At 45.7% G+C, this 22,847-nt stretch overlaps 1 protein-coding gene across 1 annotated transcript in view; it reads left to right on the top strand.

The window, feature by feature from the left end:
- The first annotated feature begins 10,918 nt into the window (after positions 1-10,918).
- ARHGAP35 (Rho GTPase activating protein 35) overlaps positions 10,919-22,847 on the top strand; it is a 110,066-nt gene continuing 98,137 nt past the window's right edge. Inside the window, exon 1 of the mRNA XM_084612468.1 lies at positions 10,919-11,015. The gene's annotated coding sequence lies outside the window, so the exon portion shown is untranslated. The remainder of the gene's footprint in view (positions 11,016-22,847) is intronic.

Genomic DNA, 22,847 nt, shown 5'->3' with positions numbered 1-22,847 from the left:
GATTGAGGCCCAAAGGCAATTTATGTGGGGGAGGAATGCCTAGTTTGTGAATCCCAGAGGCTTAGAGGTGAGCTAGGCACTGCCTTGCTGGGCGGTGCCAGGATGTAGGTGGCTGTGCACACACCCACCAGCTGAAATGTAGGAGCCTTGGGAACTTTAATGGCAGAAATTTAGGCACTCCCAGGGCTAGGTAGCAGCTGAGCAGGAATTTTGTGAATGCCTGAGGTTCTTAAAGGTTGGACGTAGGTACCTAAATATATTTGTGAATGTAGCCCATGGTGTGATTATTAGAGGGGTGTTTGGGGCTCTTTAGTCTCCATAAAGACAATACTTTAGAAGGTCTTAGCCAAAGACAAACGCCAGCTCTGGTTGCAGCTACCGCTTAGTGGCGATGCCTCAAATAGGGGTGGCGGGGCAGACGCATTGATTCTTGGGCAGCAGATATCCCGACCTTGGTTCCTTCATCCTTCTCCACCCCCAGAGCATCATCCTCCAACCAGGCTGTCTTGCTTCTTGCACTTGGTGCAGTCAATAGCTTCTAACTGTTTGTTTATAGTGTCCCTGCATTGGCCTGGTATTCAGCACAGAGGTGTCTAGGATAAAAGTCTGTTTCCTAGGGCTGGCTGAGAGCCGTTTCCTGTACACACTTGTATTGTTCATATGCAGGAGAATTAAGACAATGAAAAGACTGAGTCATCCTTATTAGCTCTCAAGTTTAGTTGTAAATGACCCATGTCTATACTCTGTCTATACTTGAAGGAAAAGGGGTGTTCTACCCCAGGTTAAACTAATAATGATGTCAGACTTTTAACTTGAGTTAGTGGCTTGAGTTAAAGCCTAAAGGCATTGTACAGGAGCGGCTAACCTGACAAAAGCCAAGTTGCTGTGTCTTCATTGCTATTTTAGCTCAGGTTAGCTAACTCTAGATAACACCCTTTTTTTGCAGTGTAGACACGCTCAGTGGTGGGACTTCTAATGGGCCCCAATGATTGGAAGATGAGTTTGAAGTTGTAGTTTTTGCCTTCCTGAACCCACATAAGTCAAGTAGGCCGGTTTTGTGGTTAAAACCCGGTGTTGAGGTCATGCAGTCTAGATTCAATTCCCTGCTCTTCCGCAAACTCCCTGGGGGACCTTGAACAAGTCCTTGAATCTCTGGGCTTAAGGCCAAGGTTACACTGGAAATGTATTTTCGTCAGGGGTGTGACTTGTTGTATGTTGGCAAAAACCCTAGCATGGGATCTGCTAATGGAGATGCAGCTTATATCCCCACAAGAGTGCTTTTGCCAGAATAGCTTATTTCATTGGCCGCACTGATATAAGCTGTACCGGCAAAAGCACCCCGTTACCCGTATAAGCGGCATCTCCACTATAACGGTATTAGCAACTCCGGCAAACCTTCTCTAGGCTTAAATTCCCCCTCTGTAAAAGCGGGATAATGACAGTTCTCTGCCTCCCAGGGATGTTGAGAAGATAAATCCACAAACAGCTGTACGCTGCCCAAGTCACAGCACCCTGGGCCGTGAGTATTTTCCACCTCGCATGGACGAGTTTAAGAAGGCCGCGACCATCTAACCACAAAGGAGTCTTAGGAATCGAGTCCCTGCTATTCAACCATTCCAATCACTGATTGAAAACAACATGCTGCCTCTTCTGTACATTTTCGTCTCTTTATCCTAGTGCGCAGTTATTTATTAAGTTACACAGAGCCTTGCTAGCCACCAAGCTCTTTAAAGACTTAGGCCCAGTTCCTCGAAGGTATTTAGGCTCCCAACAGGAGTTAGGCACCCAAATACCTTTGAGGATCTGGGTCTTTCAGACTACACAGGGGTCACTTCATCATCTAAATGCAGCCATCCTGAAGTGGAAGTGTAGCAGTGCTGTCTATGCTTGCTGCTGCCTCAGTTTCCCCTCAGGTTGGATTCCCCCAAATGTTCCAGTCTTGTTTGGTTGCTGCAGTGTCTTGGCTTTCCAGCTAAGTCATTAAGGGGGGAAAAAGCCAACCCCCTTCCAGGATATGCAAAACAAACACAGAAGAATCTCCCATCCCACATCTCAAGCTAGGCACAGACCTCCTCCTTCCTAATGGTCAGTTGGTCTTTCTACCTGTCTGTCTAAGTTTTAGGCACTCTTCACCCCACTCTCTGGGTTCTGCTTTTCAGGATCTGCTGCTGCTCAGTCTTGCTGCTGTGGGTCACACCTTGCTCTGTACTGAGCAGCAGCTTCCTGGAATCTTCCTACTCGCCTCTGGCTTGCTACAGGCTTCTGTTTTATCTCCCCTGCCAAGCCCTGCCTGCCATGTGGCCTTGTTCACTTTCTCCACCTGAGGAGGTAAGCTAAGAGCTTTGCAGGTAGGGCTGGACCCATCTCCCCTTAAAGGGACAGTCACTCAGTGATAGGAGAGGAGCAGGCAACAAGCAAAGGCAAATAAAATTAGAGAAAGGCCCAGATCCTTAAAGGTGTTTAGGCTCCTAACTCCCATTGGTGATCTGGGCTGAATGTTTCCCGGCACGGACCCTGTCTTATGATCTGTTTTTATAGTGCCCCCACCCTGATGGGGATTTCTGGGAGCCATCCCAATTCAAATAGCCCAGAAATAACTCTACCGGACCCTTTGACCCAGCCACTTCAATCGAGAATGCATCTGCTGAAGAAAGCCAGACAGTCTTTGTATTAAAGGTGACCTGGCCAAACAAACAAACAAACAAAAACGGTTTGTGCCCTTTTTTAATGCTTCATGAGGGTTAAAGGCAGCCTGACTTTTATTTATTTATTTATTTCAAGGAAAAATAAGTTTCTGCCTGTCCCTCCCCACCCCCTTAAAAATCCAGGTCTTGTTTACCCTGGAAGTTTCGGTGGAAGACCAGAGAACAGGTAGGGTTAGAACATCAGCCGGGCTAAGGTTACAGAACCTGATTAACTGAGAGAGGGAATGATTTCCCCCCCCCCCCGACTTTTTAAAACACTGCTTTTTGTTGTTAACAGAAAACACTGGGAAGAAAAAATCTCTTTAAGTATGCAACACCCGCAACCTCTGTTATTAATACTGCAGGAGAGGTTAATGCTAGACGAAGGGGGATAGACTAAATGACCCCCTCCAACCCTATGATTCTAAGAACCCCAGTCAAGGGTTTGAATTCCCATTGTGCTAGGGCTGTACAGATAAATAAGAAAGGAGACAATCTATAGTTCATACACACATTATGGTGCAAGGGCTGGAGAAAATGTCTTACAATAAGAGATTTAAAGAGCTCAAGCTGACTGAGAGGTGGCTTGAATATGGCGGTGGAGGAAGGTAGAACAAGACCCAACGGCTGGGAGCTGAAGCCAGACATATTCAGGGTTGAAATTAGGCCTAAACATTTACCAGTGAGGGAGAGTAACCACTGGAACAAACTCCCAAGAGAAGTGGTGGATTTTCCATCTCTTGAGTGTTTCAGATGGAGACTGGATGCCGTTCTGGAAGATGCTTTTGCCCAACACAGGTTGCTGGGGTCAATACAGGGGTAAGGGGCAAATTTAGTGGCCTGCGCTATACAGGAGGTCAGACTAGAAGATCTAATGATCCCTTCTGGCCTGAAACTCTGTGAATAGAGCACCTGGATTCAGGGTGGGAGAATGAGAGTACAATCAAGACACCAGATTTTAGCAAGCCAGTGAAGTGCTGACAACCCTCCTAGGCTGCATTGTCGCTAGAAATGGCTTCCAGTCATTGGATTGTGTTAGTCTGCTAGACTGAAGAGACCGTGATGGAATATTTGTTCCCCATGTAGGTGCTGATAGATTAGGATCAAGTCTTCTCTTTGTTTAGCTAAGTAGATTAAGCTCCTTAAGTCTATCACTGCTAGGCAGGTTTTCTAACCCTTTGATCATCCCTGTGTCTCTTCTCTGACCCATCTCCGATTTATCAACATCCTCCTTGAATGGTGGGCACCAGAACTGGACACAGGATCCCAGCAGCGGTCGCACCAGGGCCAAACACAGTACTCAAGATTCCCTCTGCTCCTACTTGGGATTCCTCTGTTTATGGAGCCAAGGATTGCAGCCCCACCCGCTCCCCTGGAGCCGTACTCGGGTGCTACCCTGAGCCGCCACCACGCTGCCTGGGCCACGCTGCTATTTTTAGGTATTAGCTTGAGCAGTGTAGACACTGGCATTGACTTTCCAAAGTACCAGGGGATGCTTGACCCCCAGCTGCCCTAGGCCCCACCCCCATTCTACCCCTTCCCTAAGGCCTCACCCAAACCCTGCCTCTTCCTGCCCCACTCCACCCCTGCCCTGCCTCTTCCCACCAGTTCCACCCCCTCCCCTAAGCGTGCCAGGTCCTCGCTCCTCCCCCCTCCCTCCCAGCTTCCTGCATGCCACAAAACAGCTGATCACGGTGGGTGGGAGCCGCGGGGAGGGAGGGGGAGGTACTGGTCTGCGGGGCCTGCTGGTGGGCAGGAGGCAATGGGGGTGGGGTGGGGGGGCTGCCGCATTTTTTCCCCATGGGTGCACCAGCCCCAGAGCACCCATGGAATCAGTGCCTATAGATGTACCCTATAAGGTTTCGCAAAAAGAAAAGGAGGACTTGTGGCACCTTAGAGACTAACCAATTTATTAGAGCATAAGCTTTCGTGAGCTACAGCTCACTTCCTCAGATGCATATCGTGGAAACTGCAGCAGGCTTTATATATACACAGAGAATATGAAACAATACCTATTCCCACCCCACTGTCCTGCTGGTAATAGCTTATCTAAAGTGATTTCCAGCACAAATCCAGGTTTTCCACTCGTTTAATCATAGTCCTGGCTCTCCTCTGAGTCCATTCCAATTCTGATTAGATTTTGGTAGCCTTTTTGTTTGCAAAATCCACGATCGGGGCCTGACACAGGTAATTTACGTGTAGCTCTGTGTGTTTATAGAAATTCCGCCCCCCGAAGAAACATTTCCCTGAAGGTTTTCAAACTTTCCTCGCCTGCTCTGGAATGAATCCCGAGCCACCTCTCCGGTCTCCAGGGTAATGATGTAATTATGTGGGTGTTTTTCAGAAGCATGTTCAGTGCCCGGCAAAATGAAACTGTGCTGATCTATCGTGTTATGTCATTAGGATGCCCGTTATCTATATTAAGAATCTACATGAATAGTCACGACACATTTACACAATGCACGCTCGGCAGGAAGGTTTGCAGGCCCCACTGTCTCGCCGGAAGGCCAAAAGCTGGAAGGCCTGGGGCTGGAACCATGACTCCCTCCCAGGTTTTCAACCAAAACAGGATTTAAGTCCTGGCTCCACGGCTGATTCTGAACAACCTGCTAATCTAAGCTGAAAACCAGCATGGGGACTTTTTTCTTTTGTAAGTGGGTACCTGCGTGTGAAAACTCTGATATTGTGCATTTCTCTATCCTCTTTCATCCAGGAATTTCCAGGCCCTGGCCTCTAGTCTCCCCTACAACCTCCTCAGCAGGTTTAACCAGTTTAACTCAGCAGGTTTAACCAGTACTCACAGCACCAGAGCATAGGCGCCAACTCTGTGGGTGTTCCAGGGCTCAGCACCCACCAGCCACCCCCCCGATCAGCTGTTCGGCGGTGGGTGGGAAGTGCTGTGGGGAGGGGGCGAGGTGGGGGCAGGGCTTTGGGGGAGGAGGTGCAGCGGGGATGGGAAGGAGTGGAGTGGGGGTGGGGCACCCACCCAGAAAGAAGCACATTGGTGCCTGTGCACCAGAGTCTTGTCTATATTAGGACACCAAGCAGGAGCATTGGTGGGAATCGTAGGTGCCAACTCCGTGGGACTGGCAGCCAGCTCCCCGCCAGTGCCTCCAGTCTGCCAGTGGCCCCGCCACTCAACTCCTCCCCCTCCCTCCCAGCACTTCCCACCCACCACAATCTGCTGTTTCACGGCATGCTGGAGGCACTGGGAGGGCGGGGGAGGAGTGGGGATGGGGTGCACTCAGGGGAGGGAGAGGAAGAGGTGGGGAGGGGGCGGAGCATGGGTGGGAAGAAGTGGGGCTGGGGTGGGAGCTTACAGGAAGGGGTACAGTGGGGGCAGGCCTGCGGCTGAGCAGGCATTGAGCACCTCTGGGCAAAGGAAAAGGCCAGCGCCTACGGTGGAAATCTTTCTAAAATTCCTCCAACGTAGACACATTGTAAAGGAACAAATATTATTTCCCTAAGATACACAGACACAGGCTTCCACTGCTCTGGAAGAAAGAGGAAGAGCCCTCAAAAGAGCTATAAAAGTTACCTTCCAAGCCATGGTGCCTAGCAGTTAGGGCACAGGGCTAGAAATTGGGAACTGTGGGTTTGAATGCCCTGCCACCAGTCCAATGCGTGGCCTTTCCATCTTTGTGCCACACATTTCCATCTTTAAAATGGGGATAATACCTCTTAGCTCAGGAATCAAATAATGCGGTAATGGGGGGGCCCCAAAATGCAGGACAAATACCTGACAACCTGCCCCCGAGTCCCAGTCGGTGGCGCAGCAGGGCTCAGGCAGGCAGGCTGCCTGCATACCATGGCTGGTGGCCCCACACTGCTCCTGGAAGCGGCCGGCTGCTGGCATGTCTCTGCGTGCCCCGGCGGGCTGGGGGGAAGCAGCTCCGTGCACTGCCCCCTCCCTGAGCGCTGACTCTGCCGCTCCCATTGGCCAGGAATTGCAGCCAATGGGAACTGCGGGGGCAGCAGCCATGCACAGAGACCTCCTTTTCCAACCCCCCTCCCCCCCCCCACAGGAGCTGCTGCTGGAGGGGTGTGTGCCGGTTGCTTTGGGGGCCATGCCACCCGAGATAAGTGCCATCCCCCTGCCCTCCTCCTGCACCCCAATCCCTTGCCCCAGCCCACAGCCTGCATCCAGCACCCAAATTTCCTCCCAGAGCCCACTCTCCGCCCTCCCCCCCGCACCCCAACACCCTGCCCCAATCAAGGTACCTTTTTTAATTTTCATTTATTTCCCATTACTTATAATAGAGGAGGAGGATGAAGTAAAAAAGAATGAAAAACAGGGGGGAGAGAAGAGAGAATGTTGGGTCCCGAGGGGGCCCCCGACAATGAAGCTGTGCACAGGGCCCCACTAACTCGAAATCCACCACTGTCTTCACTGCTATAACATGGCTTGAAATTCTCAGATGAAAGATCAAGTGTGATTACTACCTAATATACCAGCTCCCTGCACGTGAGTCACAGCTACTGTCTTCGTTCCTGGGCTCCACTTTCAGCATTCGCTCCGGAAACCTTTTGTTTATAGCTGAAATAATGATTACTCCTAACATACACAAACAAGTGTTAGGACACTGTAGCTTTTTCCAGGACCAGCTATTTAAAGAGACCAGCTCTAAGAATGGCTTTTTCTTCTCAACTAGAACGTCTTCCACCTTGAGGGTCAGGCATTGAATAGCTGCTTGGCCCTTTTCTCCCATCAGTCACTGCTTCCTCAACCAAGCCCACCTCCCGGATGAATGGACAAGATCTAATCCACAAGAGGCAACGCTGTGTTGCAGGACCCGTTTCCATAAACTTGGCCATTTCTTCTGCAGCCTCCTCCTCTCATCTGGACCAGGGCTGGCAGCTCGGACTCCCATTATAAATGAGGCAAATCCCACCTTTATTTTCCTTTAACTAGAGTAATAGAGACTTTTCCTTTCCTTTGCTCCCTGTAACCCACTCAACGCTACCAAACCTGAGGTCTAGCAACTTTTCTTCTCCCAGCCTGGAGAAATCATTAAGACCCACAGAGGAGTTAGCTGTCTAAATAATTTAGAACGTAAGAGTGGCCATATCAAGCCAGATCATGATCCATCTTGCCCAGTTTCTTGTCTCTGACAGTGTGCCGTACCAGAGTTTCAGGGGGAATGTACAGAATGGTAATTATGGAGCGATCCACCCATCTTCCTCTCCTGGCTTCTTGGCAGTCAGAGGGTTAGGGTCACCTCGAGCATGAGGTTGCGTTCCTGACCGTCTTGGCTAATAGCTACTGATGGACCTGTCCTCCATGAACATATCCAGTTCTTTTTTTAACATAGTTGTACTTTTGGCCAACCCAACATCCATTGGCAATGAGTTCCACAGGTTAGTTGTACATTGTGAAAAAGTATGTCCTCTTGTTTGTATTAAACATGTTGCCTATTAGTTTCTTTGGATGACCACTAGTTTTTGTGTTGTAGGAAAGGATAAATATCACTTCTCTATCCACTTTCGCCACACTACTCATGATTTTGCAGACCTCATCATATCCCCCCTTTGTTATCTCTTTTCAAAGCTGATCAGCCCTAATCTTTTTAGTCTCTCCTCAAACGACCTTTGAAGATCTGGGCCCAGGGGTCCATCCAAGGGAACAACCTAAAGCCAGCATAACCTACTGGATAGGGTGATGGACCAGGAATCAAGAGTCACTTACTTTACCTCTGTTTCTTCTCCTATCCTTTGTCTGTCTTATCTGTTTAGATCTTAAATTCTTTGAGACAGGGAGTCTCTCACTATGGTTTGATCTACATATAGATTTTGTCCCAGTTTAACTGTGAGAAGAATGGAAGACTTGTTGTGATCGGTGCAATCTATATGAGGATCGATCAAGGTGAAGGTGATAACTATGTCTATTAATGACAGGTTTCAGAGTAGCAGCCATGTTAGTCTGTATTCACAAAAAGAAAAGGAGGACTTGTGGCACCTTAGAGACTAACCAATTTATTTGAGCATAAGCTTTTGTGAAGTGAGCTGTAGCTCACAAAAGCTTATGCTCAAATAAATTGGTCAGTCTCTAAGGTGCCACAAGTCCTCCTTTTCTTTTTATGTCTATTAAGGATGTGATTTTTTTTTTAAACTTTGTTGTTTCGGGTTGGGCATAAGCATCACCATTCATTCAGGGTGAATGTAAAGAAGTGCCTGGAATAATAGTAAAGGAGGACTTGTGGCACCTTAGAGACTAACCAATTTATTTGAGCATAAGCTTTCGTGAGCTACAGCTCACTTCATCGGATGCATGTGTCTCCGCCCAAAAGAAAAGGCAAATGCAAGTCTGCCTAGAAATGTGAGTGGCTTGATATCATTTGGTCTCCTGAGCCCCTGTCTGGTGCTTTCTCCAGTAGGCCACACTGCCTCCATCCTCCCCCCCGCCCCAGGTTCTGCTCTCTCTGGCGTCTCATTAATGTAAAACCTGCCCCAGTGCTAAATCTGGATCACACACACCTTTCCTGAGAGATGAGTCCTTCCTCAAATGAGCGGGGGGGAGGAGGTTCCCTCACCTGACAGGACTTGAAAGGGAAGGGAGAAAAAGGTGTAGGGTCAGATGCAAAAGCTCAGAGGTCTGCAGTGGGCTATTACAACCCATAGTGCTAGGGCAGGGGTTCTCAAACTGGGGGTCGTGACCCCTCAAGGGGTCACGAGGTTATTATGGGGGGTTGTTGTGACCTGTCAGCCCCGGTGCATGCTGGAGCTGACAGCCCCTGCCCTTTGGAGCTGGATGGCTGGAGAGCAGGGGCTGATGGCTGGGCACTCAGCTCTGAAGTCAGCACTGCCCCCAGCAGCAGCGCAGAAGTAAGGGTGGCGTGGTATGGGGGATGTTGTCACTTTTTTCTGGGGATTGTCACAGCCTGAAATATTTCCAAAGGGGGTCCCAGCAAAAAAAATTTGAGAAGCCCTGGATTATTGAGTGATCCATCCCGTTAGCCAGTCCCAGCTTCTGGCAGTCAGAGGTTTAGGAATACCCTGAGCATGGGGTTGTGTCCCTCACCATCTTGGCTAATAGCCATTGATGGACCTATGTTCCAGGAACTTATCTTATTATTTTTTTTAAACCACTTACACTTTTGGCCTTCACAACGTCCCCGGCAATGAGTTCCACAGGTTTGCAGTGCGTTGAGTGAAGCACTTCCTTTTGTTTGTTTTAAACCTACTACCTGTTAATTTCATTGGGCGATCCCCTGGTTTGTATATTATATGAAAGGGTAAATAACACTTCCCTAGTCACTTTCTCCACACCATTCATGATTTTAGAGACCTCTATCATATCCCCCCTTAGTCGTCTCTTTTCTAAGTCGAACAGTCCCAGGCTTTTCAATCTCTTCTCACATGGAAGCTGTTCCATACCCCCCTCGTAATTTTTGCTGTCCTCTGTAACTTTTTGAATTCTAATATATCTTTCTTGAGAGGGGGGTACCAGAACTGCACGCAGTAGTCAAGGTGTGGGCGTACCATGGCTTTATACAGTGGCATTATGAAATTTTCTGTTTCATAATCTAGCCCTTTCCTAATGGTTCCTAACATCCTATTAGTTTTTTTGACTGCCGCTGCACAGTGAGCCAAGGCTTTCAGAGAACTAGCCACGAGGACTCCGAGATTTCTTCCTTGAGTGGTTACACAGCTAATTCAGACCCCCTCATTGTGTATGTAGGGCTGGAATGATGTTTTCCATGGGACCCTAAGCTTGTGGCACGTGGGGTGGGGAGGCATGCGTGGGTGTGGGGGAGCGCGCGCGAGGTGTGCATAGGTGTGGGGGGTGTGCAGGGATGGAGTGGGGGGGCAAGCGTGGGGGAACATGTGGGAGTCCTGGGCAATGGGCGAGAGGCGTGGGGCAGGCGCTGCGGTCACGCATGGGGCTAGAAGGGCGTGCGTGGAGGAGGGGGGGGTCACGCGTGGGAGCGTGCCCGGGGCTGGAGGAGGGGTGTGGCCGCGCGTGGTGCAGCCAGCTCAGACCCGACGGCGCCCCCCCCCCCGCGCGCGCGCGCGCACCTCAGGCTCCCTCGCGTCGCGCGCACGCCGACGCGCCTCGCGCTGCCGGAGCCCGCGGCCCCGCCCCCTGCCGCCCGCCCGCGCGCGCCCGCCCGCCCGCTCGCTCGCTCCCGCGGCGGCGGAGTCTGAGGGGAGGAGGAAGGAGTCGCGGCAGCCGCCGCCATTACAGGCCGAGCCCGCCCCGAGAGGGACTCGCGCCCCCCCCCCCCTCGCCGCCAGCCGCCGCCAGTCCCCACCGCCGCCCGGGGAGAAACATGGCGCCGCCGCCGTCACCGCCCCCTCCCGCAGTCCCGGGCCGGACCTGCCGCCGCCAGGGTAGGTATCGCCCCCCCCCACGCGCCGCCGGGAACAATGGGGCCGGGCCCCACCCCCTGCCGCGGCCTGAGGGGGGAGCCGCCCCCCCCCACCGTGGCATGTGGGGGGCGGGGTGGGGAGCGACCCCCCCCTTTCCTGGCATGGGGGGTGGGGAGGGATCCCACACCCACCCCGGCATGTGAGTGTGGGGGGAGCCTGGGGAGCGACCACCCCCCCACACACACCGTGGCTTTGGGGGGGGGGTAGAGAACAGGGAATGACCCCCCCCTCCTCACCCTGCCGTGGGGAGCGGCCCCTTCTCCTGGCATGGGGCGGGGGACGGGGAGAGTGACCCGCCCCCCTTTCCAGCCCCCTGGGGCCTGAGTGGGGAGGATGGAGCGTGGCTGTCCTCGTCTCTCAGGCCCCAGGAGTGGGGGGGGGAGGGGGAGGGGAGGTCTCCTTCCCCCCCCCCCCCCCGGGTCATGGGGGCAGGCGGGCGGTGAACTGCCCGCCCGCCCCTCCACCTGGGCGCCTTGCGGCGCGGGGGGAGCGAGGAGCGGGCCTCCTTCAGCCGCCGCCCCCCTGCTTAGAGTGGGGAAATGTGCCCTCGTGTCCTGACCCCCGACCAGGGGCCAGGAAGCAGCCTCCTAGCCCTCGTTGTGGCCCTCGGGGAGGGTTAAATGGGGGAGCCACCCAGGGCCAGGGAACATCGATCCTCTCACTTCCTTCTAGGTGGCTGTTGCGTCAGTCCCCACCCTCCTGCCAAGGGTTTTCTCCCATCCTTTTTCGCCTGTGTCAAGGGATAGCCCCCTCTCCTGTGCTAGCGGGAGGATGAGGAAGTATCTGTTTGCTGCCAGGGAATATTGTTCACTGTTCCCAGGGTTTTCTCCTAACGCCCCTTTACCTCACTCCTCCCATGTCCTAGGGTGGTCTGCTCGGTTCTCAGTGCCAGGAGATTTCAAGATCTGTCCCCCTCCTCAGGCACAATGCTGCAGATTTTAGGCCTCGCCCTCTTTATCCTCTTTGCTTTGTGCTTTCTAGGGGAGGGGTTCAGAGTAAATTTACCCTCTCTCTTTCAATTATAAATAATTTCTCTGAGCTGGGGGAGGGGAAGGGAAGACCCTGCGTCCCCACAAAAAGAGACCTGATTTTTCCTCCCTTGGCTCCCAGTATCCCCATGCAGATGGAGAATTCTGATTTCCCAGTCGCTGGAATCTCTGGGTTTTGTGACTGGTACAGTAGAGACTCCCTCCTGTCATTTGCCATCACTGCCCCCTTCCTGTTCATGTGTCTCTTCAGGAGTTCATCTGAGAGCTTGGCCACCTTCGAGCTTCGAGCCACCCATAAAATAAGTTCTGTGGTGGGTTAGCGTATGCAGTTGAATGACAGGTGATGGGCACCAGTTTGTCATACCTTCTGTTCTACTAGCCACTGCCCACCATCTCCTATAGAACAAGGGGTCTATCCAGTCCGAGGGCAAAATTTGAGGATCAGAGAGTCCCAGTTGTCTCAGTGAGCTTGTAGCATCCACAGTTAATTGGGAAGCATCAGGCACTAGCTGGTAAAGTGGGGCAGTTGTCCCAAAGGGATTGGAAACTACAGCTTTAAATGCTTCTCTACATTAAAATAGAATAAATTTACTTTCTTGGAGGGTCATCTCTCTTTATCGTTCAGTGCAGACATATATATCCATTTTAGCACATCCTTTGAGGGGTATCAAGCTGAATATGTTTGTAATAACCCTTCCCATAATCAGTTACTAAGGTCCGGTCCTGCTCATATTGAAGTCAACTGGAAACTTATTGACTTCTGTGGCAGCACGATTGGACCACAGCTCTGAGGGAGCAGTTGTGTGAAGGGCTAGCAAGATTACACTGATCAACATTTGTTTTATCATCTCTTACTTAGATTAGAAATCAAATCGTGTATGTGTGTATATAATCCTGTGTATCACTGATACATAGTCATGGAATAAAAACATTCCTGTGTGATGTAAATCAAAATAACTTCAGTGATCAGTAGGACAGTCATGAGTTTTTAATTGTAAATGGTGTCAAGGAACATTTAGCAAAGACTGTGAGACAGAAAACACAGTTTCTTTTAGCCAGTTAATTATAATCAGGAAGTTAATATGATCTGCAGTTTCTAAAAGGCCCTTTAGTTTCATTTGCACTCTAGAGCAGAGTTGTGCACCATTTTTTGTCTCAGGAATTCAGGTTTATTCTCTTAAAGTGTGAGTCTGTGAGGTCTGAAAATATAGCTAAGTGTGGCTTTCCGGAGTGTGGCAGTAAATATTTTCTTAGCATGGTGAACTAAAGGTTTGGACGTGTTTTTTTTTTGTTGTTTTTTTTTTTTACCATCATTCACATTCTTATTTGAAAAAGAAATATTTGTGTATGTTCTTGTGCTTCATTTACATAACAGAATGAGCAGACAGATTTACTAGGGAGCTGATTTTTTCCCCTACTTGCTTGAGCTGATAACTGATTTTGTAAAGACTGTGGGATGCTGTGAGCTGACATTGAGGGAGGGAATTCAAAGCAAATGATACATTTATATCTGCTTTTGTTCATGTATTGATGGCTTCAAGAATCTGTGGTGGTAACATTTTCTGTGATACGTGTGCCCGTTGGTGTAAGGTGGTGTGTTTTCTGCATAGATTCTGCATTTCTCATCGCTGGAACCCCTTTAGTAGAGGTAAAGCTGGGTTAGTGAGGACATTCTTATCCAAGGAGTAGGTGATGAAGGTGTGTTCCTAACCATTATTTCTGTGAAAGGAGCTGGGAATTACTAGACCTCTTTGAAAGGCAGCAATAGCCATGTTGATAATTTCTGGTTTTCCTGAATTGTAAAGCTGTTTAGTGTCACATTCTGATTTAGAGTTACTTTTATTTTTTCCAGTCTAGCTTGGACCTCACTTTGTAACACCCAAAGTGCTCAACTCCCAAAGGTGGTGTTGGATAATGAAGAGGGTGGCAGTTTATGTACAATACTGAATGTAAAGTTTTTGTTTTTAATCTGTTTTGGTTGCACAGTTCTTGTTTGCATTGAACAGGTGAAATAAAGCACAAACATGCCCTGTTTCGTTTTTTTAAGTTATTCAAATGGAAATTAATTCATATTTGGGGGGGTAGGGGAAATCCACACTTTTTTGCCTTTGTAATTAAGACTACACATTTTTAAAAAAGACTTAACTTTTCATGCTGAGTCATTGTTGACCCAGTGCTCCAATAGCAAAGATCTGAATGAATGGCTTGAATTACTGCAATTTGTTTCTATATCAATATTCCTGAAAGTGCACAGCCCTCCCTACTTTTTAATGATTATATTCGGAATGTTCATTCTGGAGTTTTGCACGGTTATTATGGAAGATATCTTTTACATTTCACTTGTTCTTCTGTAAACTTAACAGCTTTCTGTTTCTTGATTATGGAGGGTGGTGGGATTATTGTCAACATTAACGTATTCTCTTGAGCTGTGTGTTAACAGAATTATTGCTTAAAATACTGTGCTCTTCCCATTCTGTTTTCTCCACATGCTACCTTTTGTTAAATTTGGATTCCTTTTCTCTAAATTATCAAGAAATGTTAAAACTACAACTGGCCCTGTTTACCCTAGGATTTTAAAATGTGTTATCTATAACATTTTGAAAACACAGCTTTTTCCTTGTGTATGTCTGGCCTTGGAGACTGCATTTGTGGTGTTGGGTGCACTCCATGGTAGGAGCTTGTAGTATTAGTTTTTTTTTCTCAGTGGAAAGCGCAGTGTCTATCCAGGAGGAAGGCATGGGGAGCTGAGTACAAGGGGAGATAATTTTTGGTAGCCAGAAGACAACACGTTGGACTTCAGACAACCAATCCGAGCACCAGGTTGAACTGCATTTTGAATACATGGCCACTATCCCAAAATACAAGTTGCCATATTGATGCAATCTTTATTTGGACTCTTCAGCAAAGTGAATATAGTGTATTCGGCAAGCATCAGGTCTCTGTGCAACAAAGAAGAGAATAAAATGAGGAGTACTTGTGGCTCCTTAGAGACTAACAAATTTATTTGGGCATAAGCTTTTGTTTCCACTGCATGCATCCGATGAAGTGGGTTTTAGCCCACAAAAGCTTATGCCCAAATAAATTTGTTAGTCTCTAGGGTGCCACAAGTACTCCTCGGTTTTTTTGTGCTGATACAGACTAACACGGCTACCACTCTGAAAGAGAAGAATGAATGTCCCGTCATATGCTCATACCCTGCATTCTAAAAGGCCTAAATGTTTTCCTGCTACGGTTAGTGGCTTGTTTCATATTATAAATTTTTCTGAACAGGCTGTAGTAATTTTTTTAATTTAAGACCTTCCAAAATCTTTTTCTTTAGATAAGCAGTAAACCTCTCTAATCACTTGACAGTGTTCCTTTAAATATGAAGGATTATTTCTCCCTTTGGGGAAACTGCAGTCATTTTACAGCATCAAAGTTACAGAGATACGCTGTACAGTCCACAATATACACCATATCCTGAGTTATGTACTTTGAAAATTAGTCTAACTGATGTATAAGTTGACCATGACCAAAAACAATAAGTTTCTTTGTTGCATATTAAAGCAGCATGTTGGAATTGTATTGATTGATTTTTAAATTTTGTTGTAATGACCCTCTAAGAAAACCTTTAAAATCCCAGTTTTTCCTTCTCCATGGAAGGTCAATGATGTATAGTTTCATAATCTATTGGAACCTCTGCATGTACTGACACATGGCAGCTGTGTGAGTGATCACACTTTACAGGAATAAAATGAGAAAAATCATTACCATTAATTGCCATAGGCAATTAAAAAGACCTCTTTTGGTAATTGTTTACAAATGAAAGTGGATAATATGTTACATATGAGATTATTAGACTACCCTCAATGATTCCTAAATCAGGATTTTTAGACAAATAGGGGCTTTTATATCTAGGTAGTGATTTTATGCAGGATAAGATACCTAAATGGACTAGTGATAATTGGCATTTTAATCTGGCCAGATAGAGTTTGGAATGGATGCTAGCTTAGACGGTAGGTGGACTGCTGGCTGATGCTGCTATTGTGATGTAATTTTTAATGGCCTGGATTCATTGATTTATTTCTTTAGCCTGCTGACTGATGTGAGATTCAAGCACTGATTAGTCAGTAAAAGAATGCAAATGAACCCATTTGATAAATGTAAAAAAAAAAAAACTGCTGTGAGGACTTGCAGTGGGCCTGTGAAATTGGCATTTGCCCAGTAAACAGTCATTGAATACAAATGCTTGGAAGGTGGTGGGTTTAGCTCCAGTGGCCAGTGAATTTGAGGTCTGCATGACTGAGGTTAGTGTCTTTGTCTTGTTTATGCCCAGATCAGTTTGCAGTGTGACATGGTGATGTTTACCTTTTTCATATGTAATAGTTTGGAGTTTTATACAACAGTGTCCTCTGGGTTCTAATTCAAGGTCTTACTTCTAGTGGCATATGGTACTGGAATGAGAAAAGTGTTGTAATAAATATGCTTACAGAACAGTATATGTTATTACTTGTACTTTGATTCTTGTGTTTGTTTTTCTCTGTCCTGATTTTTTTTTTAAATTAGTTTCTCCTGATCTGGATTATCCAAATTTTTGGTGGTTTCAGTTTTTTGAGTCCATTGGAAGTTGTTGAAAATAAACTAAAATCTGATTTTTTTTTTGGCCTACCACAATCCAGAGTGCTTGTTATCAAATATGATGGTGCACATCTAGTGCCCTTGGTTATGCTATCACAGTTGCTTTTTTTTATTTCCCCCCCCACACACTCCCCGAGGTGTAGTGTGTGGAAATATGTGCCTATGGATTTGTGAGGAAGATTAAGACCATAATCCAATCAAATGGCCTTAATCTCTGATATTTTGGTAAAGTACTCTTTTTAGCCTTCGGGGTCATCCACATTCTTGATGAAACCATGATGATTCTTCATTTCCCCTTCTTTTATTGCTGCTGTCTCTTGGCCCTGCATCTCAGTTTCCATCTTTCTGCAGATGGCAGGATAGGATGACTACCGCTGTGCCCCCCCCCCAAATCCATCAGTGCTGCTCAATTGGCTGGAGGGGTCACCCAGGAGCAGTCTGCTGCCTCTGAAGTGCTTCCAGCATTTGTCTCTCACATAGCAGTGCAAAGCTGTTTTATTAGATCTTTGAGCCAGCCGTACTTATTTCTGACCCTTACCTGTCGCTTTTTTGCTGCTACCCTCTTAATCTTGATGACAAATTTTCCAAGTGTTTTCTTAAGAGTTTTTTAATATCCTTTTGAATCCTCATCTGATTAGGATGAAATTTTAATATCAGTTTTGTCTGTCGACTATTGAGTACATTGGCATTTGTTCTTCGTAGTTGTAATGTGCCCTAATTTTAGTTATTTGTGAAAGGGTGTGGACAAAATGTGGTGACAGGAGATTGGAAGGAGTAAGGCTGTAATGGAACAGTTCACTAAAGATCTAACACCCTGGAATATTGCTCTTGATGCTGCTAGATCTAGTTTTTATTCTCATTTTTATATCTTTTTTTTTGGGGGGGTGCGGTGGGGGGTTAGTGTTACATTTCTATTTGCAAACAAAAGCCCTGCCTTCACATTCGTCTACTGTGATTGGCTTTGACTGCAGTCTGACATTTCACTCTTGATTATTAGAGAATTTTTCTCTTTCCTAATGAATGTATTCGAGGGGCACCATGCATTCAGTAACTTGTCCCTTGGATCCCTGCTCTTTTAAACTCGTTAAGGATTTTCACATTTAATTGGTACCTGGTACTCATATTCTTCTTTTATCTTGCCTTTCAAAAGATCGTTATACTTTTAAAGAAATTTTCCTTGCAGTCTGGGATTTCTAATTTTAGGACAGTGTCACCCAGGCTTTTCTTAGCTAATCAGTCACTGGTCCATTTATCTCAATTCCTTTGATGTGTCTAGTGTGATTTTAGAGCGGGCCTATAGTAGTGAAGCTGCGTTCGTCCACAGAGTTAATGCTTTTACATGGCTGTGGTTTCAGGGTAGGCTGTAGTAATGAAGCTGCGTTCCTCCTCTCTGCTAATGCTCTTACATGCACCGATAACAGGGCTGTATCTATAATTTCTTTTGGATATTTCAGAAGCCTTTGATATGCTGCTTTGACCATGACACTATGTCAGCTTGCCTTGAATCCTATGTGCTGGTTACTGAGGATGCATCAGTGTGATCTAATATATAGGGGATAACAGGCAGTCTGGTAGCAGACTGAGGTGAAGCTCATCATCTTGGTAAAAATAGCAGACTGTTGTTTGAATTAAATAGTATATCAGGGTACAGGGGAAACTTACAAACTACTCATCTACCCAAGTATCAGGAAAACCAGTAAGTTGACTACCAAAAGTTGCTGCTTGGCAGTATATACTAGACTTTTGAGCTATGAACCTGGGATCTGTTCTGCCTTGTAATTTTATTTCTAACAATATTTTCAACGTATTCAGGTTTTAATTGTCCTCTTACAGATAACTGCTGGGGCCTTCTGCATTCTCTTTCACTTTATTTCTATGTACTATTCTGTAACCCTTGCCTGTATTTCAGTTTACATGTTGCTGTGCATTTAGTTCAAATCTGTGGTTCTAATAATGCTATGCCTGTTTTCCTGTTGTCCTCAGACATGCGTAGAAATGTGAAAATTGCTCATTTCCAGTATAATGGTTGTGCTGTTTCAAGGTCTTGCCATTAGTTCTGGAAACACCTCTTCCTATTGACAGTAACATTTTCGTGTCTTGGTCTCTTTACAAGATTCCTGTCTTCAGTAAACCCTTCCCACTTTGTATCTGAGTGTACCTTCGTCTTGGAAGCAGAGCTAGAATATATTGTCCTCTGTTGAAGCTGTGACCCAGACACATGCACTGGTGTATCTTTCATTATTGATTATCAGGTAAATGGTCTAAAATTTGAAATGATACTGTTCTGTCCCACGCATATCAGGAGGTGTATTTGAACTAAAATAGCTTATTTTAGGACTTGCTTTGCCATGCTGACCCCATTAACTTGTGCCTTCAGACTTTCTTTGCTAGAGCGGAGAAATGGGTCTCTTGGGTCTCTGACTATCTTTCTGCCATGAGATGCACAGAATAGTTACAGTTGCTAGTTCATTTTTATCATCTGTCCCAGGAGTGATCTTGAACTCTTATTCTAGTTGCAGGTAGAGGGGGAGAATGTGCTTTTTTTCTTCTGTAAGGGCTACTTGCCTTCCAAATACTTCCATTCACTTCAACAGGAGTTGGATCAGGCCCTAAGCTGTTAACACACAGAGTCTAATTCTGCTCCCTGCATACAGCGCTTTTGTTAGAATCCAGGGGAGTTCCACTTGCTGATGAATTGCAGAATAGGGTAGGATCCGCAATAATTTGCTAAATATAATGCTTTTTCTTTCAAGGTGAGAGAGAGCTATCACTTAAGGAGATAGAGGGTGTACCTATGGGTGGATGGCCAGATCAGATGCTGGGGACACCAGGTGATCTTCATGGTGACACCTTTCCCACAATTTCCCATAGCAGAACAGTAATACTTATTATGCTTTCATCTGTGCACTGACACACACTCCTTTTGAATATTAAAAGGGAAGTAACCTAGACAACCCTAGATATTACACTGGAAAAAAGGAACCAGATATATCAAAATCTGTGCCTCTTCGTTTGATTATTTTATTTGTTAACCTTTGGAGTCTATTATATTTTTGAGCAAATATTAGACTATTGAATGCTTTAGGACAAATTAGATTGTCAGCTTGCTACGACTGAATCTCTGATGTTCATGTTGTAGAAGTATAAACATGTCATGGTAAACAGTAGATGTTTCAATAGTTTTTTCAATAGATGTTATAGTAAGGTATTTATCTGTTAAATTAATATTCGAGTAATGCAGGTAGTATCCTGTAGGTATTCTGACCTTACTTTGCTATAAAAGATGCTAGCTTTTAGGTCCCACAAAAACAGTCACAACAAGATAACTTAATACTAAGAGAGCCTGCAAATGCCAATGAATTAAAAGTATTTGTTAAATTAACAAAAAGAAAAGGAGGACTTGTGGCACCTTAGAGACTAACCAATTTATTAGAGCATAAGCTTTCGTGAGCTACAGCTCACTTCCTCAGATCTTCCTTCATCTGAGGAAGTGAGCTGTAGCTCACGAAAGCTTATGCTCTAATAAATTGGTTAGTCTCTAAGGTGCCACAAGTCCTCCTTTTCTTTTTGCGAATACAGACTAACACGGCTGCTACTCTGAAACCTGTTAAATTAACCTCTTTCCCTCTCTCCCTTTTGGACTTCTGGGTGTATAACGGTAAACAGAACATGTGTTCTGATAGGCAGTAGTGTCCAGTGACGAGCTCATGTTCTGGATAACATCCCTTTCTAGACAGATGCTAAACTGGAGTTGAGGACATCAGTCAAGTGGTGTAAACAAATTATCTGCTTCTGTGTACATAGCTTGTTGGTGTCAGATTTGAAATGCCTGCATTTCTTGGAGACATAGTTTTGAATTCCATCAGGGGTGACTGTTTAGCTTCCCATATGTGTTTTGGGTTGGGTTCTTTTTTGTGAAACCTGAATAACTAAGGTCCCATCAGTACTGGTGGACGTTAGACTTTTTTTGGACTTTTTTTTGTAAGAGATGGGGTTGCCTCTGCCTTTTCTTCCTCTACTTCCAAATGATGCTTTGTGTTGTGTGCACCTACTGGCTGCTGCTCTACACCACAAGGTGACTGTTTCAGTGCTGTTCATATATTTTTTAAAGGACTTTGGGATCTGTCAGGTTGAAAGGTGCTACGGAGAGGTTTCTCAAACATTTACAGAGTGGCATGTATTTTAATAACATGTTTTCCTTCTCATTCACAGTCAAGCAGACCACTTCCCTTATGATTCAGGGTCACTTACTATCTCTGTAGAAAATTCAACAATTTTTTACATAAAACAAATTAGAAAAGTGATTAATACATTTTTAGATTTTTTTTAATGAGATTTAGAATTTGAAATGAGGAAGAGAGGGCAACACAGGCTGACCGCCAACTCTTCAAGGGCTACCAATGGTCTGTGTGCCATAGTTTGGAAACCTGTGCACTGTGGAATAATGTAGTATGGCTGTAAATGTGTTTTAAAGACCAGTATACTATGTAAGTTCCAAAGTCTCTTAGAAGGTTCTACTGAACTTTGATTTACTTTCTAATATTCCCAGAACCTCACTCAAAATCTTATTTAATTGATGTTCCCACAGATATAGCCTAAAATGAGCATGTGATCTGTAGTTCAGAAGTTGGTATCTCTCATGGTGGCAGCGGAAAAAACAGTCAATGGTGGACAGATACATGGAGTTATTGAAGTTATCCTTCTATTTTGGACACAATGTAATCTCTGGTGTGGCTTAGCAGGCTTTTTAATTTTGTTTTCTTGATCTTCATGTGGAATTGATATGTTAGGGTAAGTGTTCCTGTAGGCCTTGATTGGCGCAGAATTACACACACAATAGAGCAGCTCAGTGATGTACAAGACAAAATAAATCTACTAATAAAATTGTATATATCACTACTAAGTGTTCCCAAGTCCGAAGAGCAGCTTTTTTAGAGGTAAAGTTTGTCTGTCCTGTTAAGTTTTAAGTAAGGATTCTTTTCTTGTGTATTGATCTGTGGGAATTTCAGTGACTAACAAAAACAGTACTCTAGATGTGTAGCAAATGGTGGTTAAATGTTGAAAGTGGCAGGTATGGTTATGGAGACTTCACACTTACTGGTGAAAAATATGGAATGTGCAAAGTCAAACTTTGCTTCCATTTGAAATAAGTGTTTCTGCTTTCTTTCGAGCACTGTGAACAAACAGTAATCCCAAGGATTTGTATAAATTATCAGTAGGATAGTTGAGAGAAAAGGGATTCTCTCTCTCCTTCAGTGTTGAGTTCCTGGATTTATTCAGCCTCCAAGTTGGGGCAGGGACTGTAGAAGACTTACAGGGAGTGCACATCCACAGTGAGGATGATTACCCTGATTTTGGCTGAACAGCAGTGTGCTGTGTACTGTTCAGAGCATGGTGGGAATTCCATCTGTTTACTGTCCGAGACTTCATCGCTCTCGTGCAACCAGATGCCTTTCTTGGCCACATGCACTCTAGAAAGTCAAATTCTGCTGTCTTTGACTGGTAGAGATCTGGAGTTACCCATAACTTTGGTGATGTTACTCTGAATTTACATTGGACAGAATTTTGTTCTATCAGTTTGGGACCTCCATTGTATTTTCTCCTCTAAAACCAGTCTGAATTTACCTAAGCTAAATAGACGATAGAAGCAACTGAATGGTTTCAGACATTTGAAAAGAAGTTGAAACACTTATCATAAATCTATATCTAAGTTTTGTGGATAGCTCATAATGTGATGAGAGCTGGGGGCAGGGTTAAAAGTGGTTTGTTCATAAACTATAGGGTTCTAATGACATCCCCCCACCTCTGGAGGGAGATATAGTTACAATCTTAACACTCAGATTTTTTCATTTGGGAATTCTTTACATAGAAATTTTTGTCTAATGTTAAAGTGAGGTGTTACAAAAGCCATGGCTTAAAGTAACACTTTTGTTTACACTGTGTAATGAGCATTGTCGCTCTTCTTCCTTATAATTTAAGGTGAATCAGGCTAGATTCAAATGCATCCCTATAAGAGATGAAGTAGGGTCTTTTCATGTAGCTGGTATAATTTGAAGTTTAATTTCTACAGTGAGTTTCTCTAAAAAGATTAACTGGCACTGAGAGGAGAGAAAGAATGGCTTTGAGGAGAAGGGGGGATGACGATAGGGTTCAGAAACATCAGAGCAGAACATGAGTTTTGCTGTAC

This window comes from Lepidochelys olivacea (assembly GCF_965140295.1).
Source record: "Lepidochelys olivacea isolate rLepOli2 genome assembly, chromosome: 23".
NCBI lineage: Eukaryota > Metazoa > Chordata > Testudines > Cheloniidae > Lepidochelys > Lepidochelys olivacea.
The sequence above is the reverse complement of the archived record's forward strand: the minus strand, read 5'-3'. Positions and strand labels throughout refer to the sequence as shown.